Source organism: Dama dama, unplaced genomic scaffold (assembly GCF_033118175.1).
Source record: "Dama dama isolate Ldn47 unplaced genomic scaffold, ASM3311817v1 ptg000080l, whole genome shotgun sequence".
NCBI lineage: Eukaryota > Metazoa > Chordata > Mammalia > Artiodactyla > Cervidae > Dama > Dama dama.
In genome coordinates, this window is record NW_026870899.1 from 3,528,243 (window position 1) to 3,540,849 (window position 12,607).

Consider the following 12,607-nt stretch of genomic DNA (forward strand, 5'->3'; position numbering starts at 1 on the left):
AACATCAAGAGCCTGAAAAAGTGTGAAAAATATGAAGAGCTTAAAAAGGTGTGAAAAATATGAAGAGCTTCAAAAGGTGTCAAATGTATGAGGCACATGAAACGGTCTGAAAAATATGACCAGCCTGTAACGGTGTGGAAAAACATGAAGAGCCTGAAAAGGTGTGAAAAATATGAAGAGCTTCAAAAGGTTTCAAAATTATGAGGTGCATGAAACGGTCTTAAAAATAGGAAGAGCATGAAGCGGTGTTGAAAAACATGATGAGCCTGAAAAGGTGTGAAATAAATGAAGAATTTCAAAAGGTGTCAAAAATAGGAGGAGCATGAAACTGTTTGAAAAATAGGAGGAGCATGAATTGGTGTTGAAATACATGAGGAGCCTCAAAAGGTGTGAAATATATGAAGAGCATCAAAAGGTGTCAAAAATATGAGGAGCATGAAACGGTCTGAAAAATAGGAGGAGCATGAAACGGTGTTCAAAAACATGAATAGCCTGAAAAGGTGTGAAATATATGAAGAGCTTCAAAAGTTTTCAAAAGTATGAGGAGCATGATACGGTCTGAAAAATAAGAGGAGCATGAATCGGTGTTGAAAAATGAAGAGCCTGAAAAGGTGTGAAAAACAGGAAGAGCTTCAAAAGCTGTCAAAAATAAGAGGCGCAAGAAACGGTCTGAAAAATAGGAGTGGCAAGAAGCAGTGTTGAAAAACATGAAGAGCCTGAAAAGTTGTGAAATATATGAAGAGCTTCAAAATGTGTAAAATATATGAGGAGAATGAAACGGTCTGAAAAATAGGAGGAGCATGAAGCGGTGTTGAAAGCATGAAGAGCCTGAAAATGTGTGAAAAATATGAAGAGCTTCATAAGGTGTGAAAATATGAAGAGCTTCAAAAGGTGTCAAACATATGAGGAGCAAAAAATGGTCTGAAATATAGGAGGAGCATGAAGTGGTGTTGAAAAACATGAAGAGCCTGAAAAGATGTGAAAAACATGAAGAGCTTCAAAAGGTGCCAAAAATATGAGGAGGATGAAACCGTCTGAAAAATAGGAGGACCATGAAACCGAGTTCACAAACATGAAGAGCCTGAAAAGCTGTGAAATATATGAAGAGCTTCAGAAGGTTTCAAAAATATGAGGAGCAGGAACAGGTCTGAAAAATAGGAGGAGCATGAAGTGGTTTTGAAATACATGAAGAGCCTGAAAAGGTGTGAAAAATATGAAGAGTTTCAAAAGATGTCAAAAATATGAGGAGCATGATACGGTCTGAAAAATAGGATGAGCATGAAACCGTTTTAAAAAAGATGAAGAGCATGAAAAGGTTTTAAAAATATGAAGAGCTTCAAAACGTGTCAAAAATATGAGAAGCGTGAAACCATCTGAAAAATAAGGGGAGCATGAAACGGTGTTGAAAAACATGAAGAACATGAAAAGGTGTGGAAAATATGAAGAGCTTCAAAACGTGTGAAAATTATGAGGAGGATGAAACGGTCTGAAAAACAGGAGGAGCATGAAACGGTGTTGAAAAACATGAGGAGCATGAAACGGTGTTGAAAATCATGAAGAGCCTGAAAAGGTGTGAAAAATATGAAGAGCTTCAAAAGGTGTCAAAAATATGAGGAGTATGAAGCACTGTTTAAAAACAAGAAGAGCCTGAAAAGGTGTGAAATATATGACGAGCTTCAAAAGGTGTCAAAAAAGGAGGAGCATGAAGAGGTGTTCAAAATCATGAAGAGCCGGAAAAGGTGTGAAAAATATGAGGAGCATGAAACGGTCTGATAAATAGGTGGAGAATGAAGTCGTGTTCAGAAACATGAAGAGCCCGAAAGGGTGCGTAAAATATGAAGAGCTTCAAAGGTGTCAAAAATATGATGAGCATGAAACGGTCGGAAAAAGAGGAGGAACATGAAGCAGTGTTCAAAAACATGAAGCGTCTGAAAAGGTGTGAAAAATGTGAAGAGCTTCAAAAGGTGTCAAAAATATGAGGAGCATGAAACGGTCTGAAATATAGCAGTAGCATGAGGCGGTATTGAAAAGCATGAAGAGCCTAAAAAGGTGTGAAAAATATGAAGAGCTTCAAAAGGTGTCAAAAATATGAGGAACATGAAACGGTCTGAAAAATAGCAGGAGCATGAAGTAGTGTTGAAAAACATGAAGACACTGAAAATGTGTGAAAAATATGAAGAGCTTCAAAAGGTGTGAAATGCATGAGGTGCATGAAACGGTCTGAAAAATAGGAGGAGCATGAAGCTGTGTTCAAAAATATGAAGAGCCTGAAAAGTTGTGAAAAATATGAAGAGCTTCAAAAGGTGTGAAAAATATGAGGAGCATGAAACAGTCTGAAAAATAGGAGGAGCATGATGCAGTGTTCAAAAAAATGAAGACCCTGAAAAGTTGTGAAAAATATGAAGAGCTTCAAAATGTGTCAAAAATATGAGGAGCATGAAATGGTGTGACATATAGGAGGAGCATGAAACGGTGTTGAGAAAAATGAAGAGCCTGAAAAGGTGTGAAAAATATGAAGAGCTTCCAAAGTTGTGAAATATATGAGGAGCATTAAACGGTCTGAAAAATAGGAGGAGCATGAAGCGGTGTTCTAAAACATGAAGAGCCTAAAAATGTGAGAAAAATATGAAGAGCATCAAAAGGTGTGAAAAATAGGAGGTGCAAGAAGCGGTGTTCAAGCACAAGAAGAGCCTGAAACGGTGTGAAAAATATGAAGAGCTTCAAAATGTGTGAAAAATAGGAGGTGCATGAAGCGGTGTTCAAACACAAGAAGAGCCTGAAAAGGTGTGAAAAATATGAAGAGCTTCAAAAGGTGTCAAAAATATGAGGAGCATGAAACGGTCTGAAAAATAGGAGGAGCATGAAACGGTGTTCAAAAACAGGAAGAGCCTAAAAAGGTGTGAAAAATATGAAGAGCTCCAAAACGTGTCAAAAATATGTGGAGCATGAAACGGTCTGAAAAATAGAAGGAGCATGAAGCAGAGTTGAAAAACATGAAGAAGCTGAAAACGTGTGAAAAATATGAACAGCTTCAAAATGTGAAAAATGAGATGAGACTGAAGCGGTCTGAAAAATAGGAGGAGCATGAAGTGTTGTTTAAAAGCATGAAGAGCCTGAAAAGGTGTGAAATATATGAAGAGCTTCAAAAGGTGTGAAAAAAAAAGAAGAGCTTCAAAAGGTGTCAAAAATATGAGGAGCATGAAACGGTCTGAAAAATAGGAGGAGCATTAAACGGTGTTCAAATACATGAAGAGCCTAAAAAGGTGTGAAAAATATGAAGAGCTTCAAAAGGTGTGAAAATATGAAGATCTGCAAAAGGTGTAAAAATCGATGAGCATGAAATGATCTGAAAATTAGGAGCAGCACGAAGCGGTGTTGAAAAACATGAAGAGCCTGAAAACGTGTAAAATATATGAAGAGCTTCAAAAGATATGAAAATATGAACAGCTTCAAAATGTGTCAAACATGAGATGAGCATGAAGCGGTCTGAAAAAATGAGGAGCATGAAGTGGTGTAGAAAAACATGAAGAGCCTGAAAAGGTGTGAAATATATGAAGAGTTTCAAAAAATGTCAAAAATATGAGGAGCATGAAACGGTCTGAAAAATAGGAGGAGCATCAAACTGTGCTGAAAAACATGAAGAGCCTGAAAACGTGTGAAAAATATGATGAGCTTCAAAACGTGTCAAAAATATGAGGAACATGAAACGGTCTGAAAAATAGGAGGAGCATGAAACTGTGCTGTAAATCATGAAGAGCATGAAAACGTGTGAAAAATATGAAGAGCTTCAAAAGGGAAGAATGATATTAAGAGCTTGAATACGATTCAAAAAGAGATGAGCATGAAACGTTTTGAAAAATAGGAGGGGCATGATGTGGTGTTCAAAAAAATGAAGACACTGAAAAGGTTTGAAATATATGAAGAGCTTCTAAAGGTGTCAAAAATATGAGGAGCAGGAAACGGTCTGAAAAATAGGAGCAGCTTGAAATGATGTTCTAAAACATGAAGAGCCTGAAAATGTGTGAAAAATATGAAGAGATTCAAAAGGTGTGAAATACATGAGGAGGTTGAAACGGTCTGAAAATAGTAGGAGCATGAAGCGGTGTTGAAAAACATGAAGATCCTGAAAAAGTGTGAAAAATATGAAGAGCTTCAAAAGGTGTGAAAAATATGAAGAGCTTTCAAAGGTGTCAAAAATGAGAGGCGCGGGAAACGGTCTGAAAAATAGGAGGAGCATGAAGCGGTGTTCAAAAACATGAAGAGCCTGAAAAGGTGTGAAAAATATGAAGAGCTTCAAAAGGTTTCAAAAATATGAGGAGCATGAAATGGTCTGAAAAGTAGGAGGAGCAAGAAGCGGTCGTCAAAAACATGAAGAGCCTGAAAAGGTGTGAAAAGTATGAAGAGCTTCAAAAGGTGTCAAAAATATGAGGAGCATGAAACGGTCTGAAAAGTAGGAGGAGCATGAAGCACTGTTGAAAAACATGAAGAGCCTGAAAACGTGTGAAAAATATGAAGAGCTTCAAAAGGGAAGAATGATATTAAGAGCTTGAATACGATTCAAAAAGAGATGAGCATGAAACGTTTTGAAAAATAGGAGGGGCATGATGTGGTGTTCAAAAAAATGAAGACACTGAAAAGGTTTGAAATATATGAAGAGCTTCTAAAGGTGTCAAAAATATGAGGAGCAGGAAACGGTCTGAAAAATAGGAGCAGCTTGAAATGATGTTCTAAAACATGAAGAGCCTGAAAATGTGTGAAAAATATGAAGAGATTCAAAAGGTGTGAAATACATGAGGAGGTTGAAACGGTCTGAAAATAGTAGGAGCATGAAGCGGTGTTGAAAAACATGAAGATCCTGAAAATGTGTGAAAAATATGAAGAGCTTCAAAAGGTGTGAAAAATATGAAGAGCTTTCAAAGGTGTCAAAAATGAGATGCGCAGGAAACGGTCTGAAAAATAGGAGGAGCAGGAAGCGGTGTTCAAAAACATGAAGAGCCTGAAAATGTGTGAAAAATATGAAGAGCTTCAAAAGGTTTCAAAAATATGAGGAGCATGAAATGGTCTGAAAAGTAGGAGGAGCAAGAAGCGGTCGTCAAAAACATGAAGAGCCTGAAAAGGTGTGAAAAATATGAAGAGCTTCAAAAGGTGTCAAAAATATGAGGAGCATGAAACGGTCTGAAAAGTAGGAGGAGCATGAAGCACTGTTGAAAAACATGAAGAGCCTGAAAACGTGTGAAAAATATGAATAGCTTCAAAAGGTGTGAAAAATATGAAGAGCTTTCAAAGGTGTCAAAAATGAGATGAGCAGGAAACGCTCTGAAAAATAGGAGAAGCATGAAGCGATGTTCAAAAACATGAAGAGCCTAAAAAGGTGTGAAAAATATGAAGAGCTTCAAAAGGTGTCAAAAATATGAGGAGCATGAAAAGGTCTGAAAAATATGAAGAGCTTCAAAAGGTTTCAAAAATATGAGGAGCATGAAAAGGTCTGAAAAATAGGAGGAGCAAGAAGCGGTGTTGAAATACATGAAGAGCCTGAAAAAGTTTGAAAAATATGAAGAGCTTTAAAAGGTGTGAAATATATGAGGAGCATTAAACGGTCTGAAAAATAGGAGAAGCATGAAGGGTTGTTCTAAAACATGAAGAACCTAAAAAGGTGTGAAAAATATGAAGGGCTTCAAAAGGTGTGAAAAATAGGAGGTGCATTAATCGGTGTTCAAACACAAGAAAAGCCTGAAACGGTGTGAAAATTATGAAGAGCTTCAAAAGGTGTGAAAAATAGGAGGTGCATGAAGCGGTGTTCAAAAACATGAAGAGCCTGAAAAGGTGTTAAAAATATGAAGAGCTTCAAAAGGTGTCAAAAATATGAGGAGCATGAAACTGTCTGAAAAATAGGAGGAGCATGAAACGGTGTTCAAAAACAGGAAGAGCCTAAAAAGGTGTGAAAAATATGAAGAGCTTCAAAACGTGTCAAAAATATGTGGAGCATGAAACGGTCTGAAAAATAGGAGGAGCATGAAGTGTTGTTTAAAAGCATGAAGAGCCTGAAAAGGTGTGAAAAATATGAAGAGCTTCAAAAGGTGTGAAAAAAAAGAAGAGCTTCAAAAGGTGTCAAAAATATGAGGAGCATGAAACGGTCTGAAAAATAGGAGGAGCATGAAACGGTGTTCAAATACATGAAGAGCCTAAAAAGGTGTGAAAAATATGAAGAGCTTCAAAAGGTGTGAAAATATGAAGACCTGCAAAAGGTGTAAAAATCGATGATCATGAAATGATCTGAAAATTAGGAGCAGCACGAAGCGGTTTTGAAAAACATGAAGAGCCTGAAAACGTGTAAAATATATGAAGAGCTTCAAAAGATATGAAAAATATGAACAGCTTCAAAATGTGTCAAAAATGAGATGAGCATGAAGCGGTCTGAAAAAAGGAGGAGCATGAAGTGGTGTTGAAAAACATGAAGAGCCTGAAAAGGTATGAAATATATGAAGAGTTTCAAAAAATGTCAAAAATATGAGGAGCATGAAACGGTCTGAAAAATCGGAGGATCATGAAACGGTGTGGAAAACATGAAGAGCCTGAAAATGTCTGAAAAGTATGAAGAGCTTCAAAAGGTGTGAAATACATGAGGAGCATGAAACTGGCTGGAAAATAAGAGGAGCATGAAGTGGTGTTCAAAAACATGAAGAGACTTTAAAGTTGTGAAAAATATGAAAAGCTTCAAAAGGTGTCAAAAATGAGCTGAGCATGAAACGGTGTGAAATATAGGAGGAGCATGAAGCGGTGTTGAAAAAATGAAGAGCCTGAAAAGGTGTGAAAAATATGAAGAGCATCAAAAGGTGTCAAAAATATGAGGAGCATGAAATGGTCTGCAAAAAAGGAAGAGCATGAAGTGGTGTTGAAAAACTTGAAGAGCCTGAAAAGGTGTGAAAAATATGAAAAGCTTCAAAAGGTGTCAAAATATGAGGAGCATGAAACGGTATGAAAAATAGGAGGAGCATGAAGCAGTGTTCAAAAACATGAAGAGCCTGAAATGGTTTGAAAAATATGAAGAGCTTCTAAAGGTGTCAAAAATATGAGGAGCATGAAACAGTCTGAAAAATAGCAGGAGCATGAAGCAGTGTTGAAAAACATGAAAAGTCTGAAAAGGTGTGAAAAATATGAAGAGCTTCAAAAGATGTGAAAAATATGAGAAGCATGAAAGTGTCTGAAAAATAGAAACAGCATGAAACGGTGTTGAAAAACATGAAGAGCCTGAAAACGTGTGAAAAACATGAAGAGCCTGAAAATGTGTGAAAAATATGAAGAGCTTCAAAATGTGTCATAAATTAGAAGAACATGAAACGGTCTGAAAATTAGGAGGAGCATGAAGTGGTTTTGAAAAACATGAAGAGCCTGAAAAGGTGTGAAAAATATGAAGAGCTTCAAAATGCGTCAAAAATATGAAGAGCATGAAATGGTCTGAAAAATAGGAGGATAATGAAGTGGTGTTCAAAAACATGAAGACCCTGAAAAGTTGTGAACGATATGAAGAACTTCAAAAGGTGTGAAATATATGAGGAGCATGAAACGGACTGAAAAATAGGAGGAGCATGAAACGGTGATCAAAAACATGAGGAGCCTGAAAAGGTGTGAAAAATATGAAGAGCTTTAAAAGGTGTGAAAAATATGAGGTGCATGAAACGGTCTGAAAAATAGGAGGAGCATGAAGTGGTGTTGTAAAACTTGAAGAGCCTGAAAAGGTGTGAAAAATATGAAGAGCTTCAAAAGGTGTCAAATACATGAGGAGCATTAAATGGTCTAAAAAATAGGAGGAGCATGAAGCGGTGTTCAAAATATGAAGAGCCTGAAAAGTTGTGAAAAATATGAAGAGTTTCAAAAGGTGTGAAAAATATGAGGAGCACGAAACGGTCTGAAAAATAGGAGGAGCATGAATCGGTGTTGAAAAACATGAGGAGCCTGAAAAGGTGTGAAAAATAGGAAGAGCTTTAAAAGGTGTGAAAAATATCAGGTGCATGAAACGGTTTGAAAAATAGGAGGAGCATGATGCGGTGTTGAAAAATATGAAGAGCCTGAAAAGGTGTGAAAAATATGAAGAGCTTCAAAAGGTGTCAAAAATATGAGGAGCATGAAACGGTCTGAAAAATAGGAGGAGCATGAAGCGGTGTTGAAAAATATGAAGAGCCTGAAAAGGTGTGAAAAATATGAAGAGATTCAAAAGGTGTCAAAAATATGAGGAGCATGAAACGGTCTGAAAAATAGGAGGAGCATGAAGCGGTGTTGAAAATCATGAAGGGCCTGAAAAGGTGTGAAAAATATGAAGAGTTTCAAAAGGTGTGAAAAATATGAAGAGCTTCAAAAGGTGTCAAAAATGAGATCAACAAGAAACCATCTGAAAAATAGGAGGAGCACGAAGCGGTGTTGAAAAATATGAAGAGCCTGAAAAGGTGTGAAAAATATGAAGAGCTTCTAAATGTGTCAAATATATGAGGAGCATGAAACGGTCTGAAAAATAGGAGGAGCATGAAGTGGTGTTGAAAAACATTAAGAGCCTGAAAAGGTGTGTAAAATATGAAGAGCTTCAAAAAGTGTCAAAAATATGAGGAGCATGAAACGGTCTGAAAAATAGGAGGAGCATGAAACGGTGATCAGAAACATGAAGAGCCTGAAAAGGTTTGAAAAATATGAAGAGCTTCTAAATGTGTCAAATATATGAGGAGCATGAAATGGTCTGAAAAATAGGAGGATCATGAAGTGGTGTTCAAAAACATGAAGACCCTGAAAAGTTGTGAACGATATGAAGAACTTCAAAAGGTGTGAAATATATGAGGAGCATGAAACGGTCTGAAAAATAGGAGGAGCATGAAAAGGTGATCAAAAACATGAGGAGCCTGAAAAGGTGTGAAAAATATGAAGAGCTTTAAAAGGTGTGAAAAATATGAGGAGCATCAAATGGTCTGAAAAATAGGAGGAGCATGAAACGGTGTTGAAAAACATGAAGAGCCTAAAAGCTGTGAAAAATATGAAGAGCTTCAAAAGGTGTCAAAAAATATGAGGAGCATCAAATGGTCTGAAAAATAGGAGGAGCATGAAGCGGTCGTCAAAAACATGAAGAGCCTAAAAAGGTGTGAAAAATATGAAGAGCTTCAAAATGTGTGAAATACAAGAGGAGAATGAAACGGTCTGAAAATTAGGCGAAGCATGAAGTGGTGTGGAAAAACATGAAGAGCCTGAAAAGGTGTGAAAAATATGAAGAGCTTCAAAATGTGTCAAAAATATGAAGAGCATGAAAGGGTCTGAAAAACAGGAGAATCATGAAGCGGTGTTCAAAAACATGAAGAGCCTGAAAAGGTGTGAAAAATATGAAGAGCTTCATAAGGTGTGAAACACATGAGGAGCATGAAACTCTCTGAAAAATAGGAGGAGCATGAAGTGGTGTTCAAAAACATGAAGAGCCTGAAAAGGTGTGAAAAATATGAAGAAATTCAAAAGGTGTCAAAAATATGCGGAGCTGAAACGGTCTGCAAAAAAGGAGGAGCATGAAGTGGTGTTGTAAACTTGAAGACCCTGAAAAGGTGTGAAAAATATGAAGAGCTTCAAAAGGTGTCAAAAATATGAGGAGGATGAAACGGTTTGAAAAATAGGTGGAGCATGAAGCAGTGTTGAAACCTGAAGAGCCTGAAAAGGTGTGAAAAATATGAAGAGCTTCAAAAGGTGTCAAAAATATGACGAGCATGAAACGGTCTGAAAAATAGGAGGAGCATGAAGCGGTGTTCAAAAACATGAAGAGCCTGAAAACGTGTGAAAAATATGAAGAGCTTCAAAAGGTGTCAAATACATGAGGAGCATTTAACGGTCTGAAAAATAGGAGGAGCATGAAGCGGTGTTCAAAATATGAAGAGCCTGAAAAGTTGTGAAAAATATGAAGAGCTTCAAAAGGTGTGAAAAATATGAGGAGCATGAAACGGTCTGAAAAATAGGAGGAGCATGAAGCGGTGTTCAAAATCATGAAGAGCCTGAAAAGGTGTGAAAAATATGAAGAGCTTTAAAAGGTGTCAAGAATATGAGGAGCATGAAACGGTCTGAAAAATAGGAGGAGCATGAAGCGGTGTTCAAAATCATGAAGAGCCTGAAAAGGTGTGAAAAATATGAAGAGCTTCAATAAGTGTCAAAAATATGAGGAGCATGAAACGGTCTGAAAAATAGGAGGAGCATGATACGGTGAACAAAAACATGAAGAGCCTGAAAAGGTTTGAAAAATATGAAGAGCTTCAAAAGGTGTGAAATATATGAGGAGCATGAAACGGGCTGAAAAATAGGAGAAGCATGAAGTGGTGTGGAAAAACATGAAGAGCCTGAAAAGGTGTGAAAAATATGAAGAGCTTCAAAAGGTGTGAAATACATGAGGAGCATGAAACGGTCTGAAAATTAGGAGAAGCATGAAGTGGTGTGAAAAAAACATGAAGAGCCTGAAAAGCTATGAAAAAAATGAAGAGCTTCAAAATGTGTCAAAAATATGAAGAGCATGAAACGGTCTGAAAAATAGGAGAATCATGAAGCGGTGTTAAAATACATGAACAGCCTGAAAAGGTGTGAAAAACATGAAGAGCTTCAAAAGTTGTGAAATACATGAGGAGCATGAAACTCTCTGAAAAATAGGAGGAGCAGGAAGCGGTGTTCAAATATATGAAGAGCCTGAAAAGGTGTGAAAAATATAAAGAGCTTCAAAAGGTGTGAAATACATGAGGACCATGAAACAGTCTGAAAAATATGAGAAGCATGAGGGGGTGTTCAAAAACATGAAGAGCCTGAAAAGGTGTGAAAAATATGAAGAGCTTCAAAATGTTTCAAAAATATGAGGAGCATGATGCGGTCTGAAAAATAGGAGGAGCATGAAGCACTGTTCAGAAACATGAAGAGCCTGACAAGATGTGAAAAATATAAAGAGCTTCAAAAGGTGTGAAATACATGAGGAGCATGAAACGGTCTGAAAAATAGGAGGATCATGAAGTGGTATGGAAAAAGATGAAGAGCCTGAAAAGGTGTGAAATATATGAAGAGCTTCAAAAGCTGTCAAAATAAGATGATCATGAAACGGTCTGAAAATTAGGAGGAGCATGAAGCGGTGTTGAAAAACATGAAGAGCCTGAAAACGTGTGAAAAATATGAAGAGCTTCTAAAGGTGTGAAAACTATGAAGAGCTTCAAAATGTGTCAAAAATGAGATGAGCATGAAACGGTCTGAAAAATAGTAGGATCATGCAGTGGTGTTGAAAAACATGAAGAGCCTGAAAAGGTGTGAAAAATATGAAGAGCTTCAAAAGGTGTAAAAAATATGAGGAGCATGAAACGGTCTGAAAAATAGGAGGAACATGAAACGCTGATCAAAAACATGAAGAGCCTGAAAAGGTGTGAAAAATATGAAGAGCCTCAAAACGTGTCAAAAATATGAGGAGCATGATACGGTCTGAAAAATAGGAGGAGCATGAAATGTTGTTGAAAAACTTGAAGAGCCTGAAAACGTGTGAAAAAATATGAAGAGTTTCCAAAGGTGTCCAAAATGAGATGAGCATGAAACAGTCTGAAAAATAGGATGAGCATGAAGCGGTGTTGAAAATCATGAAGAGCCTGAAAAGGTGTGAATAATTATACAGCTTCAAAAGGTGTGAAAATATGAAGAGCTTCAAAAGCTGACAAAATAAGATGATCATGAAACGGTCTGAAAATTAGGAGGAGCATGAAGTGGTGTTGAAAAAAATGAAGAGCCTGAAAAGGTGTGAAATATATGAAGAGCTTCAAAAGGAGTGAAAATATGAAGAGCTTCAAAAGCTGTCAAAATGAGATGAGAATGAAACGGTCTGAAAATTAGGAGCAGCATGAAATGGTGTTCAAACAAATGAAGAGCCTGAAAAGGTGTGAAAAATAAGAAGAGCTTCAAAAGGTGTCAAATACATGAGGAGCATGAAACTGTGTGTAAAATAGGAGGAGCATGAAGTGGTGTTCAAAAACATGAAGAGCCTGAAAAGATGTGAAAAATATGAAGAGCTTCAAAAGGTGTGAAATACATGAGAGGAATGAAACTGTCTGAAAAATAGGAGGAGCATGAAGCGGTTTTGAAAAACATGAAGAGCATGAAAAGTTGTGAAAAATATAAAGAGCTTCTAAAGGTGTCAAAAATATGAGGACAATGAAACGCTCTGGAAAATAGGAGGAGCATGAAGTGGTGTTGAAAAAGATGAAGAGCCTGAAAAGGTGTGAAAAATTTGAAGAGTTTCAAAACGTGCCAAAATTATGAGGAGCATGAAACGGTCTGAAAAATAGGAGGAGCATGAAGTGGTGTTGAAAAACATGAAGAGCTTGAAATGATGTGAAATATATGAAGAGGTTCAAAAGGTGCGAAAAATATGAGGAGGTTCAAAAAGGGTCAAAAATATGAGGAGCATGAAACGGTCAGAAAAATACGAGGAGCATGAAAAGGTGTTCAAAAACATGAAGAGCCTGAAAAGGTGTGAAAAATATGAAGAGCTTCAAAAGGTGTTAAATACATGAATAGCATGAAACGGTCTGAAAAATAGGAGGAGCATGAAGCGGTGTTCAAAAACATGAAGAACCAG